We start from the raw sequence: 19,793 nt of genomic DNA, 5'->3' as shown, positions 1-19,793 counted from the left end.
GAGATCGTGACCTGGCTGAAGTCGGACGCTTAACCGACTGCGCCACCCAGGCGCCCCTAAATAGCACACTTTTAAACAACAAAGGTGACAAAGGAAAGTAATCAAAATTAAAAAAAATATTTTGAACAGAGTGAAAATGAAAACACAACATATCAAATAGTAGGGGATGCCTAAGTGGTAGAGTGAACAATGGCACCCAAATATGTTCACATCCTAATCTCTAAAACCTGTGAATGTTACCTTATATCACAGAAGGGACTTGCAGAAGTGATAAATGAAGAATCTTAAAATGGGGAGATTATGCTGAATTATTAGAGTAGGCCAATGCAATCACAGTAATCCTTATATGAGAAACTGAGGAGGAGTCAGAATCAGAGGAAAGAACAATGTGATGACAGAAGCAGAGACTGAAGTGATACAGTCTGAAGATATAAAAAGGGCCCTTGAGCCAAGAAACACAGACAGCATTAGAAGCTATAAAAAAGCGGGGGGGGGGGGGGGGGGGGCAGACTGGTTGATTCAGTTGGTAAAGCATACAGCTCTTGACCACAGAGTTGTGAGTTTGATCCCTGTATTGGGTATAAAGACTACTTTAAAAAAAAAAAAAAAAAAAAAAGCTGGAAAGGACAAAGAAACATAGTCTCTCCTCAAAGATTCCAAAAGGAGCCAGCCCTGCCAATACCTTGACCTTAGGTCAGTAAATCTGAATTTGCATTTTTAATCTCCAAAATTATAAAAGGACAATTTTGTATAGCTTTAAGCCATTAAGTTTGTGGTGATTTGTTACAAAGACAATACAACAGGACTCTGATATAGCCCTTTAAATACTACTTAGAAGGACATTAAGAAGAATATATGCCCGACTTGTGCCTTAAGAAACTAAAAGCAAATTCAAAGTAGCAGAAGAAAGCAAATGATAAAAATCAGAGCAGAAATCAATGAAAAATAAAAGAGAAAAACAACAGAGAAAAATCATGAAACAAAAAGGCTGGTTCTTTAAAATCAATAAAGTTGAGGGGCAGCCAGGGTGGCTCATTTGTTAAGTGTCGGACTTTGGCTCAGGTCATGATCTCGCGGCTTGGGAGTTTGGGCCCACGTTGGCTCCGTGCTGACAGCCTGGAGACTGGAGCCTGCTTTTGATTCTGTGTCTCCTTCTTTCTCTGCCCCTCCCCTGCTTGTGCTCTGTCTCTCAAAAATAAATAAATGTTAAAAAATTTATTTTTCATCAATAAAGTTGATAAACCTCTAGCCAGATTGACCAGAAAAAGAAAAAGAAGACAAAAATTACCAGCATCAGGAATGAGAGAAGTGATAGCCCTACAGATACAACTGATGCTAAGATAATGATAAGGAATTTCCTTTGTGCTGATCCTGGGCAGGGCCCCACTTGTCCCTTTCAGACACCTTGGAGGGCAAGGGGCTGAAGAGGGCCAGACCCAGGTTTCAGGGGCACAAGCAGGGCAGCTTTTGGCTGTGTACATAGGGTGCTTTATTCTCCATAGAGTGATACATGCTAAGATGGGCTGGGTTGGGCCAATGTCCCCATATGTACAGAATTGAATAAAGTGTGTCTCTGAGGAAAAAAAAATGATAAGAAAGTATTACCAATAACTTTGTACTAAAAACTTCGACAACTTAAATGAGAAAATGGACAGATTCTACAAATTATGAAAGTTGCCTCAAAAAAAAATAGATAACTTCAATAGCCCTACATCTGTTAAAGAAATTGAATTTGTAGTTAAACTCCCTCCTCCAAAGAAAATTGCAGAGTCAGTGGCTTTACCAAGTTCCACCAAATATTTAAGGAAGAAACAATACCAATTATATACAAACTCTTCCAGTAAATTGGAGAGGATGAAATAATTCCCAATTCATCCTATGAGGCCAGCATAACCATGACACCAAAACCAGACAGAAAAAAAAAAGACCAATATCCATCATAAATACACATGCAGATATTCCAGACAAAATGGCAAGTGTAAACTGTATCCAACAATATATAAAAATGATAATACATTATGATTACATGGGGTCTATCCTTCTGTATCCCCCATTACGTGGGGCTTGAAGAAAATGAGAATACAAGATTGGTTTCATATTCAAATATCACTCAACATAGCTCACCATACATGATTATTTTTTAGCTACAAAACTAAAATAACAACATCTATGTAATCATGTAATAGATGCTGTAAAAAAAAATGTTCCCCGATAAACAAACAAAATCTCTCAGAAAACTGGTACTAGAAGGGAACTTACTTAGTCTAACAAAGTACAATTACAAAAAAACTGACAGCTAACATTATATTTAATGGTGGAAATTAAATGTTCATCCCCCATAAATTCAGGAGTAAGATGAGAACGTGTACTTTTGACATTTTGGTGCAACATTATATGGGTGGTCCTAACCAGTGCAACGAGGCTAAAGTAATAAATAAATAGATAGCAGTCATATTAGAAAGAAAGAGGTCAAACTGTCTTTATTTATAGAAGAAATATGGAAATTTCTATATAGAAAAAGATGGAATCTGCTTAAAAGCTGCTAGAATTAATATATGAGTTTAGAAATGTTGCAGCATTCAAGGACAATATATAAAAATCAATTGTATTTCTATACACTAACAATATGAAAAACTTAGGGTTAAGTCTGACAAAAGATATGCAAGGTACATACAAAACTATAAAATATTGCTGAGAAAAATTAAGGAAGACTTTAATAAATGGAAGAGATGAAAGGTCAATTCTTTTCAAACTCATCTATAGCTTCAACACATTCCCAATAAAAAACCCAGCAGGTTTGTTTGTACTATTAGACAAGTTGATTCTAAAATTCATATGGTAGTGCAAAGGACTAAAATTGCCAAAATGTCTTTGAAAGAGAAAAAGCAAAACTGGAGGATCAACACTACCTCATTTATGAAGCCACAGTTATCAAGACAGTATGTCATCGAGAGAGACGCATAGATCAATGGACCAGACTAGAGAGTCCAGAAAGAAACCTACACCTATATGAACAGCTGATTTTTGACAAAGGTGCAAAAGCAATGCAGTGGACAAAAGATAGCTTTTTCCACAAATAATGCTGGAGCATTATAAACAAAAATGAATTTTGACCCACATCTTGTGTCATTAAAAAATTAACTCTAAATGGATTATAGATACAACTGTAAAATAGAAAACTATAAAATGTCTATAATAATAATAAAAAAAAAAAACAGGAGAAATTCCCAAATCGTGGTTACCACAGGTTAAGCAAAATTTCTTAGATATAAAACCAAGAAGAAAACAAAATTATAAGTTGTACTTCACCAAAACTAAAAATTTCTGGTTGGTCTTCAAAAGAAATTATTAAGAAAATGAAAAGAGGGATAACTCAGTGGGTTGAGCATCCAACTCTTGATTTCAGCTCAGGTCATGATCCCAGGGTCATGGGATCAAGCCCCATGTCAGGGTCCAAGCTAAACGTGGAACCTGCTTAAGATCCTCTCTCTCTCTCTCTCTCTCTCTCTCTCTCTCCCCCTCCCTCCCTCCCTCCCTCTGTTCCCCCCCTCCCCCTGACTTGTGTTCTCTTTAGTTCTTTCAAAGAAAAAAAAGAAAGGAAGAAAAGAAAATGAAAAAGAAAAAGAAAAAGCCCCAGATGGGGTGCCTGGCTGGCTTAGTCAGTGGAGTGTGCAACTCTTAATTTCAGGGTTGTGAGTTCAAGCCCCATGTTGGGTGTGGAGATTACTTAAAAATAATTTTTTTTTAAAAAAGAAAGAAAGGAAGAAAAGTCACAGAGTGGGAGAATATGTTTGTAAGTCATATTTCTGATAAAGGTCTTATATTAATTATGTATAAAGAATTCTCAAAACTCAGTAATCAAATTTAAAGGCAGGGATTCAAAGAGATATTTATACACTCTTGTTCTCTGCAGCATTATTCACAATAAAGTGATAGGGGAAAGTGATCCAAGTGTCCATTTATGGAGGAATGAATTTAAAAAAACATGTTATATACACACAATGGAATATCTGGCCTCTTAGGAAAGAAATCCTGACATATACTACAGTTTGGATGAATCTTGAGGAAATTATGCTAAATGAAATAAGCCAGTTACAAACCAGATAATTCCATTGATAGGAGATACTTAAGATGAGTCAAATTCATAGAGATGGAAAGTAGAATGGTGGTTGCCACAGTTGGGGGGTGCGGGAGAATAAACACAATAAACTATTACGGTTTTACTACGGTTTAATAGATACAGTTTCAGTTCATCAAGATGAAAGAGCTGTGGCAAAGGATGGTGGTGATAGTGGCACAACAATATTTAACGCCATTGAATTTTACATATAAAAGTGGTTAGGATGGTAAATTTTATATTTAATGTATTTTAACACATTTAAAAAATTTTTTTTAAGATTTATTTATTCATTTATTTGAGAGAGGAAGAGAAAGAGCATGAGCGGGGCAGGGGGAAGAGAGAGGGAGACACAGTATCCGAAGCAGGCTCCAGGCTCTGAGGGTTCACCACAGAGCCTGACGTGACGCTCGAACTCTTAAACCACGAGATCATGACCTGAGCTGAAATCAGAGGTTTAACCAACTGAGCCACCAAGGCACCCCTATTTTATCACAATTTAAAGCAAACTTAATAAATAGAAAACAACCCATTTTTTTAAATGGGGCAAAATGTTTGAACAGACTTTCCCCAAAGAAGATAAACAGATGGAAAATAAGCATATGAAAAGATGCTCAACATTGTTAGTCATTGGGGAAATGCAAATTAAAACCACAATGAGAGATCACTACATACCTATTAGATGGCAAAATTTAAAAATACTGACCATGGGGCGCCTGGGTGGCTCAGTCGGTTAAGCGTCCGACTTCAGCTCAGGTCACGATCTCGCGGTCCGCGAGTTCGAGCCCCGCGTCGGGCTCTGAGCTGACGGCTCAGAGCCTGGAGCCTGCTTCCGATTCTGTGTCTCCCTCTCTCTCGGCCCCTCCCCCATTCATGCTGTGTCTCTCTCTGTCTCAAAAATAAATAAACGTTAAAAAAAAAAAAAAAAAATTAAAAAAAAAAAAAATATACTGACCATACTAAGTTTTGGCAAGGATATGGAAAATTTGGAATTTTCATATAGTGCTAACGGGAATGTAAATGGTAAAACGACTTTGCAAAACAGTTGGGGAGTTTCTAAAGAAGTGAAATATATTCTTACCATATATGCTCTAGCCTTTTGACTTCTAAAGAATTTACACAAGAGAAATGAAAGCAGATATCCATACAAAGACTTGTAAAAAAAATATTTATAGCAATTTTATTTGTAATGGCTAAAATCCTGGAAACAACCCAAATGTGCATCAACAGGTAAATATGTATAAACAAATTGTGGTATATCCATGTGATAGACTACTATCTCCCTCCTTTTATTAGTCCTTTTTATTAACAAAAGGAACATGGATAGATCTCAAAATAATTATGCCAAGTGAAAGAAACCAGACAAAACAATAGTACATACTGTATGATTTCATTTACATACCATTGCAGACAATACAAACTAGTCTGTACTGACAGAAAGCAGATCGGTGGTTGCCTGGGCATAGAAAGAAAGGAGGAGGAACAGGACAGGAAGGAATTAACTACAAAGGGGCATGAGCAAATAGCTGGAGGTGTTGGATAGCTTCCTTATCTTGATGGTAGTAGGGGTGGTTTCATGGATGTATGCATATGTCAAAACTTTCCAAATTGTATACTCTAAATATGTACAGCTTATTGCATATCCATTTTACTTCAATAAAACTGTTAACAAAATAAATAAACAAGTTTTATAAGCTCAGACTCAATCTGCCTCAGTAAATTCCACCTGTTGGTGGAGGATGGAGGGGCATAACCATTTGGAATTTTTCACTTTGGGAAATGACCAAGGAAGACAACCTGGGATGAGAAAAAAAATATTGCTGAGCCACGTGGTGTGTTCTGAAGAGGTCAAGAAGTGTTCATTTTCTCTACATTTAATCAACATAGAAGGTCTCAGAGTCAAAAGATATTGGAGCCAGGAAGGAACTTTGAGAAAGAAAATGCAGTTTAGTTTTTTTTTTCAGATGAGGAAATGAATCCAAGAGAAATAAAGGGCCTTGCTTTCAGTCAGATAGCTTGCAAAGCTAAGCATAAAATGTGAATCCTCTGAAACCTACTCTAATGTTTTTTATTTTTTATACCTAGATATCCTAAACCCTTGGGTAATTGTTAGTCTAGGTTAGTCTATGAAAATATGGAAAAAGATAACACCCATGAGACTCTGAGATAATAGCTCTAAGCTATCTTTCATGACCACGTGGACAGCCCAGAAAGTAGAAGGGAACACCACTACCTCAACCTTCATATTTTCAGTTCCCAAAGCCTCTTAGACATCAGGCCCTATGTGCCACTAATGACCTCCTTACTACTGGCAGAGTCTTGACAACTTGAAACTATTACTTTTGATGTGAACTCCTTACAGGCAGAGTCAGTTCTGCAATAATGCTTGCCTTGAAAACACAAATATGGTCCAGGGTGATTCATATGTTAGGAAACAATATGAGGATGGTGCGCATTTACCCTTGCCTATGTAAAGTGAGGTCTTATGAGTGAGAAACTGGATGAAAACAGAAAACTTGGCTCAGCTGAACCCAGCGGTGTGGGACACTCAAAACGCATATGCACATGCACACAGATGCTTAATGGTCTACCAGCTAACTCTGTGCGCTCCGTGTGTTATGTTGTCCCATCTAAGTCTGGTGTTAAATTTTTCCTCTGACTTTACATAACCTACCTTCCTACCCCTTTACGGTGAGTCACAAGCTGCTACCCTTTCAACATTCACGTCCTCATTGAAGTCTTTTTAAGATAAAGTGCCATGTTTACTTTATTATTTATGAATTTCCCTTTTTTTCTAACTTGGAAGTGGTCACTGTTTATTAACTGAACAGATTATAAAAATAATCATGGGAGACACCTTAGTTCATCCTTCTAACACGTCTGTTAATCTGGTCTTCCCTGTTGGTCACCATCTCTACCTTCTACAATATCGGTGATCTTTTTCTTCATTCTTCCTCGGGGAGAAGATAATTGGAAGGGCTGCAGGAAGTTGTTTGCTTCTCTGAAATATTTTCCAACAGGACAGACCTCATGAATAAGACCCTCCATGTAGACGATGCCCTTTTCCCCAAGAGTTTGAGCAATCAAAGTGTTATCTGTCAGCACAATTGACTTTTTGTTGATTTTGCCATGACTATGCTGGCAGATCAATTTATTTACTGATCTCGGGTTTGGGTACCCCATGCAGTATATGGCTCCACCATCCTCAGATGTTAACTGAAGCCTTGCTGAGTTTAACAAAGGTTCCACTGAAGAACTGACAAAGATAAAGTGTCAACACCTTTTGGATTTTTGGGCTCACACCGCTGATATCTCTGATCCTGAAAACAAATGCCCACTTCGGTTCCACATTACATAGAAGTTGTTTGCATTTCTTGCCCAATCCTCACAATTCGAATCTTACTTCTTCCCTATTCTGGCGCTTAGCTTTTTCATAGATAAGCTTCATCCTTGCCTTGGGAAGCATCTTTTGAGCATTTTTCTCAGGTGCTTGATCTTCAGCACTGTAATACTTTTTCTTAATGGTTTCTGGCACAGCAGAAACCTTCTTTTCTCCATTCTCCATTTCTTTTCTCCAGAAAACTTCTTTTTCTCCATTCTCCATCCTCTGTTTTGGCTGCCTATGAATTTCTTAAGTTATGAGGCTACTTATGAATTTTTTAACCATTTAGCATGTGTAAAACTGTGCTAGCATTTTTATTAGGTTCCTATACTTTTTTGTTTAATGTGTCATTGATGAAGTTCTGTAATGTTGTCTCTCTGATCCCATCTTTTCCCATAAACCCTTTCATTTCTCTTGCACTGTTGTGCATAGCACAGTGATTTTTATGAGTGCATATGCCACATTATAGAGGAGCTAAATCAGGAGTGTAGGGTAGACCCTTGAAATACTAATTTTGGGTCCAGTAGCTGTGCCCATGCATATGCACACACATACATACATACACAAACACACAGAATTTTGTTTAAATACTGCTGGGCTGGTGTCCTGTCATAAAAGTTTGCTTCAGAGCTGACAGGAGAACAAAGTATCCTTTTCAGAGTCAGCTCACACAATGATTGTTAGTTACAGCATACCAGTCCTTTGTTCCTTCTGAGCAGTGACTGATCTTGGATGCAATGGAGACCATTAGTACTGGTCAACCAGCAAAGACAAGCATTAAGTCAGCTCATACATAATGGATCAGGCTTAGCAATGACCCACCCTCTTGGCATCTTAGTTGCTGGTAACAATATAAGTCAAAGCATGTTCCATTATGGTCTGCATCATAATCATGTGGGGAACTGAACAGAATGCAGATGCCTGGGCTCCACTCTTTATCTGCCAAATCAGAGCCTCTAAGATCAGCAATGAATCAGCATTTTGTTTTTGTTTTATGTTAATTAATTAATTTTTAATGTTTATTTTGATTTTTTAAAATGTATTTATTTTGAGAGAGACAGAAAGCACAGTGGGGGAGGAGCAGAGAGAGAGGGAGAGAGAGAATCCCAAGTAGGCTCTGTACTGTCAGCCTGGAGCAGACATGGAGCTCAAACTCACAAACTGTGAGATCATGACCTGCGCTGAAGTCTGACACTTAATCAACTGAGCCACCCAGATGCCCCTATTTATTTATTTTGAGAGAGAGAGAGAGAGAGAGAGAGACAGAAAGCACATGCACGAGCCAGGGAGGGGCAGAGAGAGGGAGAGAGAGAATCCTAAGCAGGCTCTGTGCTGACAGCAGAGAGCCTGACATGGGGCTCTAATTCACAAACTGTGAGATGATGACATAAGCCAAAGTCAAGAGTTGGAGGCTTAATTGACTGAGCTACCCAGGTGCCCCCATTTTTTTTTTTGGTGGGGGGAGGGGCAGAGAGAATCCCAAGCAAGCTCTGCACTGTCAGCACAGAGCCCAACACCGGATTTGATCCTGCAAACTGCGAGATCATGATTTGAACTGAAACCAAGAGTCAGACACTTAACTGAGCCACACAGGCGCCCCAAGGAAGATGCATTTTGACAGGCATTTAGTCATCCTTAGGCACCCTGAACTTTGAGAACCCCTGGACTGGACTGTCTACATGAATTGCAGCAAGACACATGATACAGAGCCAGTCTCTTGAGTGCTTAATACTAAGCTTAACTTCTTTTTTACCTAAAACAGCTGGCTCTTACTCCATTTTACATATTATTATTATCCAATTACAATAGCTTTTGTCCAATTTTAAATCATTATCGTTGAGGATTTGTCACAGGTGCCACATGTTGACATGTTGTGAGGGAGAGCGGGTTGATAGAAAAGTTCCAGAGAGTACTTTGACATAGTAGAGAGTGTTGTTCCGTAGCTGGTTCATTAAGTTCATATCTCATCTGTCAAAAAATTTTTACAACTATTTTTTCAGAACTTTGAACTAAATTCTCTGGTATGTTCTGAAACAAAGACAGGACACCTGGAGCTTCCTAATGAATACTTTCTATCTTCTATAATCTAGCCACTGATTAATTGGTACTATGATCTGAACTTGTGTACTAGATGGGCTGGGAACAAAATACCAGTTAAAAATTGCAGAGATATTTATGAGTACACTAAAGGAATATAATTATTTTTCTGGAGACGATAACCATTATCATGATGTAGCATACAGTAATGTTTTGCAATCACCAGCAAGTATTAATGTGATGTTTAACATCTTCCACCTTGGAAGATGACTCAAGTCACAAGAAAAATAATGAAAGATCTTAACTTAAAAGAGATCTTTTAAAGATATCTCTCTCCTTAGCAGACTCAAATACATATTACAAAATAATTCTAGTAGTACTTGCTATGTTGGGAGGAAAAAAGCAAGTTCTGTCTTCTAGAGTGTACAAGAGAACATTGTAATAAAGATGTTTTTGAAGTAAACAATGAAGAAAATGGACATTACAGACTTAAAATGGATTTTCTTTGTCTCTTCTGAAATTATTGAAACAAGAACTAGCAAGAAGGAATTTATTATGCATGCTTCATAAAACGGTACCATGTATCAGAAAATCAATGTGAGAATTAGCTAAGTGGTAGAAACCTCCATTACCAGAAGAAGCTATGCTGACAATTCATCTTGTCCACCTTTTCTTTTTTCTTTTTAAATTTTTTAGAGTTTATTTATTTTTGAGAGAGAAAGAGAGAGAGACAGAGCTTGAGCGGGGCAGGGACAGAAAGACAAGGAGAAACAGTCTGAAGCAGGCTCCAGGCTCCGAGCTGTCAGCACAGAGCCTGAGTGGGGCTCAAACTCACGAACCGCGAGATCATGACCTGAGCCGAAGTTGGACCTACTGAGCCAGCCAGGTGCCCCTTGCCCACCTTTTCTAAACAAAACTTGACTTTACCTATTCAAAAATTCTCACTTTCTAATGGTATGATAAGTGCCAAGGTTGGTGTGGTATTTAGGAGTAAAATGTCATGATAACTACAACTTAATTTCAAAGGGTATAAATATATATAAAGTTCAGAGAAAGAAAAAACAAATACAGCAAAATATTAACTATTCCTGAATCTACAAAGAAGGTACATGGGTGTTCACTTTAGTATTCCTTCCACTTTTCTGATGTTTAAAATTTTCCATAATATAAATCTGAAGGAAAAAAAAAAAAAGAAATACACAATTTAGCCACTTAAAGTCAATGAAAATATTTAGTCACTCCAGAAACCCGTGTAATCATAGCCAAGCCTGTGAGTACAATTTAGTGTGTAATTCTGGTTTTATGACTTAGCGTGGCACTCCTCTAAAATTACAGCTGAAGAAGGAAGTGAAACCTGAAACCGCCCTACCTACTGCAATTCTTTTGATACCATGCATATTCCCCTCCAGAAGTATGACTTGTATAGTAAACGTTACAATGGCTTTCTACTTTAGGCCCCTTGTCAAAAGATTTGTCCTCTTTCTGTGATTGACTAGCAACTGAATTGTCATAGTGTGGAGATCAAAATGAGAAGCAGCTGCAGAGAACCGGTTTTACATAAGTCTTCAAACCAGTGGGGATGTAAAATAGGAAAAGGTTCTTAAATAGACTTGAATAAAATTTTTATTTATCAAAATAAGTGACAACGTGGATTTATTCATGGAGTGAAATCATTGAATCGGAATTTTCCCCTGGAAGGGTCACAGATGTTTAAATATTGCATATGTTTATATTTTTAATATGTTATGTATATTTCCGTTTCAGGAACTTGAAGTAACTAGTTCATCTCAGATTCCCTTTTCGTCTCTCTGTGTCATCATCCTTCTTCTGCAGACCCCACTACTTCTGTCTCAGCCTTTCATACTTGAAGGGGGCCTCTGGGCAAAGAACTGCATGTCATCTGCAGAATGAGGAGGGCTAAAGCGCCTCCCAGCCCTCCTGGATTGCATAGCAGTTCAGCTGCATTTTCTTTGCCAGCAAATTGTCTTGTTTACTTTCCTCACCCCCTGAGAACCCACTGGCCTCGGGATCTCTTCAATCAATACTTTAAATGGCCCCTTTCCTGAAAGACGAACAATGAGATTTTAACTCTATGTCTCGCTGTCCTTCGTTCTCTCCTTCCTTTTTCCTACCAGCTTTCATTTCTGTAAGTCCAACAAATGATGAGTTTATGAGTTTCTAATATTAGCCCTTAGGCTGCCTGACCTATTAACCCTTTCACAGCTGGCTTCCCTCTGCACCTGCTAGACCATTATAGTTCTAAACTCCATGGAAACCAAAAGATTCTTAAAGCAAGCTTAGTAAAGGCCCGTTTTCCATTCTTCTAGAAATGCAAGTTCATGGCAGGTGATGTGTCTAATGGGGTTAGCTGGGCCTAGTTAAATTCTCTACTGGACCTCTCAGGTATAACCACATGACTTCCCAGTTACTAAATATTTCCGTGTAGGTCATCATGCACATATAGTTCCAGATGCAAAGTTAAAGTTATGACCAGACAAACACAGAAACACCTGCACATAGTTTTCTAAAGCACCTTCAAGATGACAGGTATTGTGTATGCTCATCTGCCGCTATTATTAGAAGCACTTCATACTGACTAAGCTGGTATTGAGGATGAAGTGGATTAAGACTTACAGAGCCCGAATGGTAAACACATGACACAGGGCTTTGGGGGCAGGCTCCATGGTGTGCAGTTTTGTTCAGCACACACCTCAAATGCTCAGTAGTGAAGCCTGCATTCAGGGCACTTTCTAAGCAGCAGAGAGGCAATCCAAATGTTTAAACGACTCATCTAAACTGACCTTCCACCACAGCCCAACTAATCTCAGGGGATGGGCAAACTGACAGCACAATGCCAAGGTAAAAAGCACTGGAGGGGAAGCAAGGGAACCACAGATGCCCACCAATTAAGCAGATGAATCACCATGTCCCTCCATGCCTGTTTCTGCTGAAGTTCAAGGACAAGAACACCTGACTCATCTGGAGTCAGGTAAGGTTGTTTGGAGCACTGCAGATAATGCTGACCACTTGGGTCACTTAGTGACCATGCTTGAAACATGGAGTGATGCTGAAGGGCAAGCACAAATGGGATGCCAAATGACAGCAGACACTCTGAACACCTGGGTGGCTCAGTTGGTTAAGCATCTGACTTTGGCTCAGGTCATGATCTCACAGTTCGTGAGTTTGAGTCCTGCATTAGGCTCTGTGCTGACAGCTCAGAGCCTGGAGCCTGCTTCAGATTCTGTGTCTCCCTCTCTCTCTCTCTCCCCCTCCCCCACTCATGCTCTGTCTCTCTCTCCTTCAAAAATAAGTAAAAACATTAAAAAAAATTTCATTTTTGAGAAAGAGAGAGAGTGCAGGTGTACATGAGCAGGGGAGGAGCAGAGAGGGAGACAGAGGATCCAAAGCAGGCTCTGCACTGACATCAGCGAGCCCAGTGCTGGGTTTGAACTCACAAACCATGAGATCATGACCTGAGCCAAAGTCAGATGCTTAACAGACTGAGCCACCCAGATGCCCCAACACAAATGTTTTTACATGATGATCTAATTAGTAACTAGAGAACCATTAGATAGAAAACTCAGCATAGCTGTGATGTGACTGCCACTCAAGGAGAATCCTAGAAGTGGGGGCAGTGAGAGAGCAGGAGCCTTTGACAAATGTGTGCTTGAGATGGTAATCTTTTAAGAACTACATCTGTTCAGAGGGTGAGAGGGCAAACAAATAGGTATGGAAGATTCCACCACCTTCCAGCAGAGACATTTGGTGGAAAACTACTTGAACTGGGCCGGGAGTGGTGCACATCTACCAGCCACTCTCTGTAGATCTAACTTGTGGACCCTACCATCCCCCAAGTGAAGAGAGAGCAGCATGAGGGCAAAGACACACCCAAGTAAGACCGCTGAATGAATCTTGCTTCTTTAGAGGATACACAGGATAATCAACAGATAGTAAAATGAAGCCGGTGGAAAAATACCAAAAACAAGAGAAGGGGCAATATCCTCAGACTCAGATAATCAGTTGGAATCCGGGGGAGGGGGGGTGGGTGGTGGTTAAAGTTTGGGAAATTTTTCCTGCTCAAAAGAATGCAAAGTAACTGACCTCTTTGAAACAAATTCAGAAGAGCATAGGATAGATGGAGATGGAAAGACAATGGGATGAAAAGAAAAGGGAGGTAGGTGAAATGGCTGAAAAAGCAGAACTGAAATCCATGATACAGACAACGAAGAGCAGAATTGGCAATGTGGTGTCACCTTCCTGGACGACAGGTTAGCAACATGTATCAATATCCTTAACTATGAACATGGCCTTTGACCCAACAATTGTATTTCTAAAACATTTAATCCAAGGAAATAGTAAATTTGTGAAATTTTGCAAATTTGCAAAAATATAACTACAGGATGTTACTGAGGGATTCTTTTTAAATATTTTTTAAGTTTCTTTATTTATTTTGAGAGAGAGACACAGCGAACGGGAGGGGGCAGAGAGAGATGGAGAGAGAGAATCCCAAGCATGTTCTGTGCTATCATCACAGATCCCGACACAGGGCCCAAACTCACAAACCATGAGATCATAACCTGAGCTGAAATCAAGAGTCAGATGTTTAACTGACCAAGCCACCCAGGTGCCCCTGAGGGCTTTTTTATAGTAGAAAAATAAGTTTTCACCAATGGGGAATTACTGAAATAAATTATGGTATCACTATATCATAATATTAAAATGAATATAGCATTAATAATATTAAACATAATAATATCAATATTTATTTAGCACAGTTATTTATTTAATACATGTTACATTATTATATTATGCTATATATATTATATATTATTGTTATAAATGCCACAAATAGGTGCATATATATCATATATACACTCTATATACCATATATGCTATGTATTATATTATGCTAAAAATAAAGTTTACAAAATAATACACAGAGTAAAACGTTAGGTTATCTTTTAAAAAAACATACATTTGTGAGCACTGTGTTGGTCTCTGTGCTGATAGCTCAGAGCCAGGAGCCTGTTTCGGGTTCTGTGTCTTCCTCTCTCTGCCCCTCCCCTGCTCATGCTCGGTCTCTCTCTCAAAAATAAAATTAAAAAAACATAAAAAAATTTGTTTCATAAAATAAATTAAATTAAATTAAAAAGAAAGAAAAGAAGTCTGGAAAGATTGTATTATCAACTTTGGCTGCATAACAAACCATTCTGAAACTTAGTGGCTTAAAATAACCATTTCTTTAGTTCATGATTTTGCAGAAAGACAATTTGGGCTGGGTTCATATGGGCAGTTTATCTGGACTCAAGCTTTGTCATGCATCTGTGGTCAGCAGCCTAGTGGCTGGACACTGAATGGTTTAGGACAGCATCAACTAGGACAGCTCATCTCTGTTCTTCCTGGTCTCTCATTCTAAGGGAACCTGGGCTTGATCACATAGTGCTCCCCATGGTTCTGAAAGCAAGAGTGAATCCTGAACCGATACCTGGCTTGTAGTTCTGCTGCGTTTTACTGGCCAAAGTAAATCACAAGACCAGCTCATATTCGAGAGGAGGGAAAAGAGACTCTCTCTCTCTCTCTCTCTTTTTTTGTAATGTTTATTTATTTTGAAAGAGAGAGAGAGAGAGAGTAGGAAAGAGGCAGACAGAGAAGGAGAGAGAGAATCCCAAACAGGCTCTGAGCTGTCAGCACAGAACCTGCTGTGGGGCTTGAACTCATGAACCGTGAGATCATGTCTTGAGGCAAAATCAATAATTGACCACCTTGAGGTGCTGGGAAAACTGGACACTGACATGCAGAAAAATCAACCTGGACCACTTTCTTACACCATACACAAAAATAAACTCAAAGTGGATGAAAGACCTCAATGTAAGACAGGAAGCCATCAAAATCCTCGAAGTGAAAGCAGGCAAAAACGTCTTTCATCTTGCCTGCAGCAACTTCTTACTCAACACGTGTCTGGAGGCAAGGGAAACAAAAGCAAAATGAACTACTGAGACCTCATCAACATAAAAAGCTTCACCACAGCGAAGGAAACAATCAGCAAAACTAAAAGGCAACCAACAGAATGGGAGAAGGTATTTGCAAATGACATATCAGATAAAGGGTTAGTATCCAAAATCTATAAAGAACTTATCAAACTCAACACCCAAAAAACAAATAATCCAGTGAAGAAATGGGCAAAAGACATGAATAGACACTTCTCCAAGGAAGACATCCAGATGGCCAACTGACACATGAAAAAATGCTCAACATCACTCATCATCAGGGAAATACAAATCAAAACCACAATGAGATACCACCTTACACCTGTTGGAATGGCTACCAGTAACAATTCAGGCAACAACAGATGTTGGCTAGGATGCAGAGAAAAATGATCTCTTTTGCATTTTTGGTGGGAATGCAAGCTGGTGCAGCCACTCTGGAAAACAGTATGGAGGTTCCTCAAAAAACTAAAAATAGAACTACCTTATGACCCAGCAATTGCACTACTAGGCATTTATCCACGTGATACAGGTGTGCTGTTTTGAAGGGACACATGTACCCCCATGTTCATAGCAGCACTATCAACAATAGCCAAAGTATGGAAAGAGCCCAAATGTCCATCGATGGATGAATGGATAAAGAAAATGTGGTATATATTTACACTGGAGTATTACTCGGCAATCAAAAAGAATGAAATCTTGCCATTTGCAACTATGTGGATGGAATTGGAGGGTAGTATGCTAAGTGAAATTAGTCAGAGAAAGACAAAAATCATATGACTTCACTCATGAGGACTTTAAGAGACAAAACAGATGAAGGGAAGGGAAGGGAAACAAAAATAATATAAAAACAGGGAGGGGGACAGAACAAAATAGATTCATAAATGTGGAGAACAAACTGAGGGTTATTGGAGGGGTTGTGGGAGGGGGGATGGGCTAAATGGGTAAGGGGCACTAAGGAATCTACTCCTGAAAGCATTGTTTCACTATATGCTAACTAATTTGGATGTAAATTTTAAAAAAGAAAAAAGAAAATTAAAAAAAAAAAGAATTGACCACTTTGCTGATTGAGCCACCCAGGTGCCCCATCTCTATCTCTTGATATAAGGAGGTGCCAGACCATACTGCAAGCACATGTGGATACAGGGAGGGGGATAATTGTGGTAATTTTTGCATACAATCCACCATAAGCATGTACTAGCATGTTAGTAGTACATGTTTAGAACATGTAATTACAGGTGATTTTTATTTTATTCCTTATATTTTTCTATACTGACAACATCTTTTGCAATAAGCATGTATTACTTTTGTCACTGAAATCAAGTTGCTACCTCCATCTTATAATTTAGCAGAGTCTTTTAATTTATTTTGAAAGAGAGAGAGAAAGAGCAGGGAAGGAGCAGAGAGAGGGGGGGATAGAGGACTCAAAGAAGGCTCTGAGACAGACTCTGTGCTGACAGCAGAGGGCCAATGTAGGGCTCAAACTCATGAACCATGAGATCATGACCTGAGCCAAAGGTGGATGCTTAACCGATTGAGCCACCCAGGTGTCCCTCACAAAAAGTTTTAATGGCATTGCAAACTGACCCTGGTGTAACCTTGAGTTAAAAGGATGATAGAAAAATTAAAAGTATATGCAAAATATATCCTAAAACATAAAATGCATGGAGAAAGGTCTAGAAGGAATTATCAAAATGTTAATAATGGTACTGTTTAGGTGTGGGGTTATGGATATTTTTCTATTTTATTAAACTTCCTAAATTTTCTCTAATTAAAAAAAATTACTTTGATAATTAGAAAAGAAAGCATAAAAACTGGTAAATGAAACAGGTTTTTAAAATGACATTTAAAAGACTATGATGGGGCACCTGGGTGGCTCAATCGTTTAAGCGTCTGATTTCAGCTCAGGTCACCATCTCGTGGTTCATGGGTTCCAGCCCTGTATTGGGCTCTGTGCTGAGCACGAAGCCTGGAGCCTGCTTCAGATTCTGTCTCCCTCTCTCTACCCCTCCCCCACTCATGTTTTCTCTCTCTCTCTCTTTCTCTCTCTCTCTCTCTTTCTCTCTCTCTCTCTTTCAAATATAAATGGACATTAAAAAAAAATTAAAAGAAGGCTATGAGGTGCCTGGGTGGCTTAGTTGGTTGAGCATCTGAGTCTTGATTTCAGCTTTCAGGCTCAGTGGTCAGCACAGAGCTTGCTTAAGATTCTCTTTGTCCTTCTTCCTCCACCCTCTCTAAAATAAAACATTAAAAGAAGAAGAAGAAGAAGAAGAAGAAGAAGAAGAAGAAGAAGAAGAAGAAGAAGACGACGACGGCTAAGCATTAATGTCTAAAAGACATCCTGGAACCAACAGTAACAGTGTGCCATACACTGAGAATGATTAACTTGGTTCCCTGCACTTGAAATCTAATGATAAGAAAATCATTTTTGCTGGAAAACAATGATGAATCTGTCTACTTGTATAAAAGCATTCAGAAAAATGTAGTGCAAGCTCCCCATTTTCCAACACAATTTAGTAAAACCCCTATATTTTGGAGTTGCTGGACACTGCCCAGCTGCTATGAAAGCTTCTGCTATATTGGTTTCTTATATCTACATCCAACTGATTGGGACTCCAAATGCAGGAGTGATAGATTGATATGCTCTAACCTCCAACAGCAAGGCCAGGTGAGTGTGAGAAGAGGGGCTCCTGGGACACAAATAGGAGACACTCCTTGTTCAGGCCAGCCTACACTTGCACCACCCTCGGAATGAATGTATCAACCTAGACCTGGCTGTGCCTTAGAGAACTAATCTCACTCTTCTTTACCAGAATACAAATACTCTCCAGCTATGCCTCTCGTGGTAGGGGTACTGACAGTGTCTTAGCCTCGGTTCCCCCCAAAAAACGTCTGAAGCCACTGGTATATGCCTGGGTGCTTTACTAGGGAATTCACTCCCAGGGAGCAGAAGTGAGCCTCAAATGCAGTGAGGCAGAGAAGGAGAAAGAACCAACAAGAAGAAGATCTAGCAAGATGACCTCTAATAAGTGATAACTCAAAACCATGAGATTGTGCCCCTAGAAACCACATAAATGACATCTCAGCATCATCCTGGGAGAGAAAGGGGGAAAGGGGAAAGAATTTACCCATAGGTTCCCATCTTTCATTGGCCAAATTCCTCCCTAAGAGGCATTAATTCCACCACACTGCCAGGGTACACTTGAGCAATACTGCTCTTTAGATCCAGACAAGAACCTCTGCCCTTGTCCTGATGCTCCAGACTTGCCCTGCACACCACAAACCCTGCATACCATAAACACACACACATACACAAATATCAGAGAGCATGTTAGCCATTGGGGATCCTACCATCAGCCTTGGCACAGCACAACCTTTAACACTAAACATCTACTACGGTGCAGACCGCGGGGGAATCTATTCACATGGCTTGCCCTATATCCTCAAAACAAAAGGCAACTGTGTCAAAATGCCATGAAAATTTGTGGGTTATCCCACTGTTGATATTGGAGGCCAACACCTTTTTGGAGTTCAGGGCGGATTTGAGAAACAGAAGTGCTTAGGTTAGAAAAAGATAAATTTGTTAACTTGTCAAATTCTTCTCAGAAAGCAGGAAGGCAACAGATCCTTCCACAGAGAAGTATTTCCCAACAGGGCCAAGCGTTCTTGTTTTTCTTTTGTGTTCCAGTTGATGGCTCTGGAGGAGTGCTTGCTTCAGCAGCACCTATAGTAAAATTGATGGCTTTGGAGGAACTGACAAATGGATGCTGTAGTCACAACAGTTGCATATGGTGGTAGAGGAACACTTAAAACATCAAACAAGCTGTTTTACTCTTAAATTTGTATTGTCTCTCAGATGCTAAACGACCTTCTGCTCTGAGGCGGAATCTCTACCTTCCGCCAACAGAGAATGCAAGAGGAGGCCATGAGGCCAGAGAAGGGGGGCTTGCTTCTCCTTCCTGTTTGCTGGGTGTCCCTGTTAATATCACCTCCACAACAGTCCTGCAGCTTAGCAGCGACACCTGGTTTGTATCCAGTATCACAGCACCCACTAGCCAGGCAGGTTTTCCTGTTCAAAGGTGTCTGCCCCAGTTCTGCAGTGCCATCCTGAGAATTTCTGGTTTCGTCTTTCTTTTCCCACCTCTAGGCATGGGAGCTTCTACTGATACTATCTTCAATGTCACCTTCCTGATCCCTTTTCGGTGGTTTAGTTCTCTGATACCTGTTTGGCCAATTCCTTAAGTTTTTGTTGTGAAATCAACTGGTGTGATTT

The 19,793-nt window shown here is 39.4% G+C and overlaps 2 long non-coding RNA genes and 1 pseudogene across 4 annotated transcripts in view; 1 reads left to right on the top strand and 2 right to left on the bottom strand.

Annotated features, from left to right (window-relative positions):
- The window catches only part of LOC132681371 (uncharacterized), a 122,443-nt gene that overhangs the window by 17,266 nt on the left and 85,384 nt on the right, over positions 1-19,793 (bottom strand). The window lies entirely within an intron of this gene.
- Positions 1-19,793, top strand: part of LOC144616891 (uncharacterized) — a 43,913-nt gene that overhangs the window by 6,494 nt on the left and 17,626 nt on the right. Inside the window, exon 3 of one of the 2 annotated variants that reach the window (XR_013556718.2) lies at positions 11,301-11,586. The exons of the other annotated variant lie outside the window; for it this stretch is intronic. This is a non-coding gene — a long non-coding RNA (uncharacterized LOC144616891). Of the gene's footprint in view, positions 1-11,300; positions 11,587-19,793 lie in introns of those variants that run through there. 2 annotated transcript variants of the gene reach the window in all.
- LOC132681370 (large ribosomal subunit protein uL30 pseudogene) lies at positions 6,976-7,856 on the bottom strand (annotated as a pseudogene).

Source organism: Panthera onca, chromosome A1 (genome assembly GCF_046562875.1).
Source record: "Panthera onca isolate mPanOnc1 chromosome A1, mPanOnc1 haplotype 2, whole genome shotgun sequence".
NCBI lineage: Eukaryota > Metazoa > Chordata > Mammalia > Carnivora > Felidae > Panthera > Panthera onca.
This window is presented reverse-complemented; position numbering and strand designations above follow the sequence as displayed.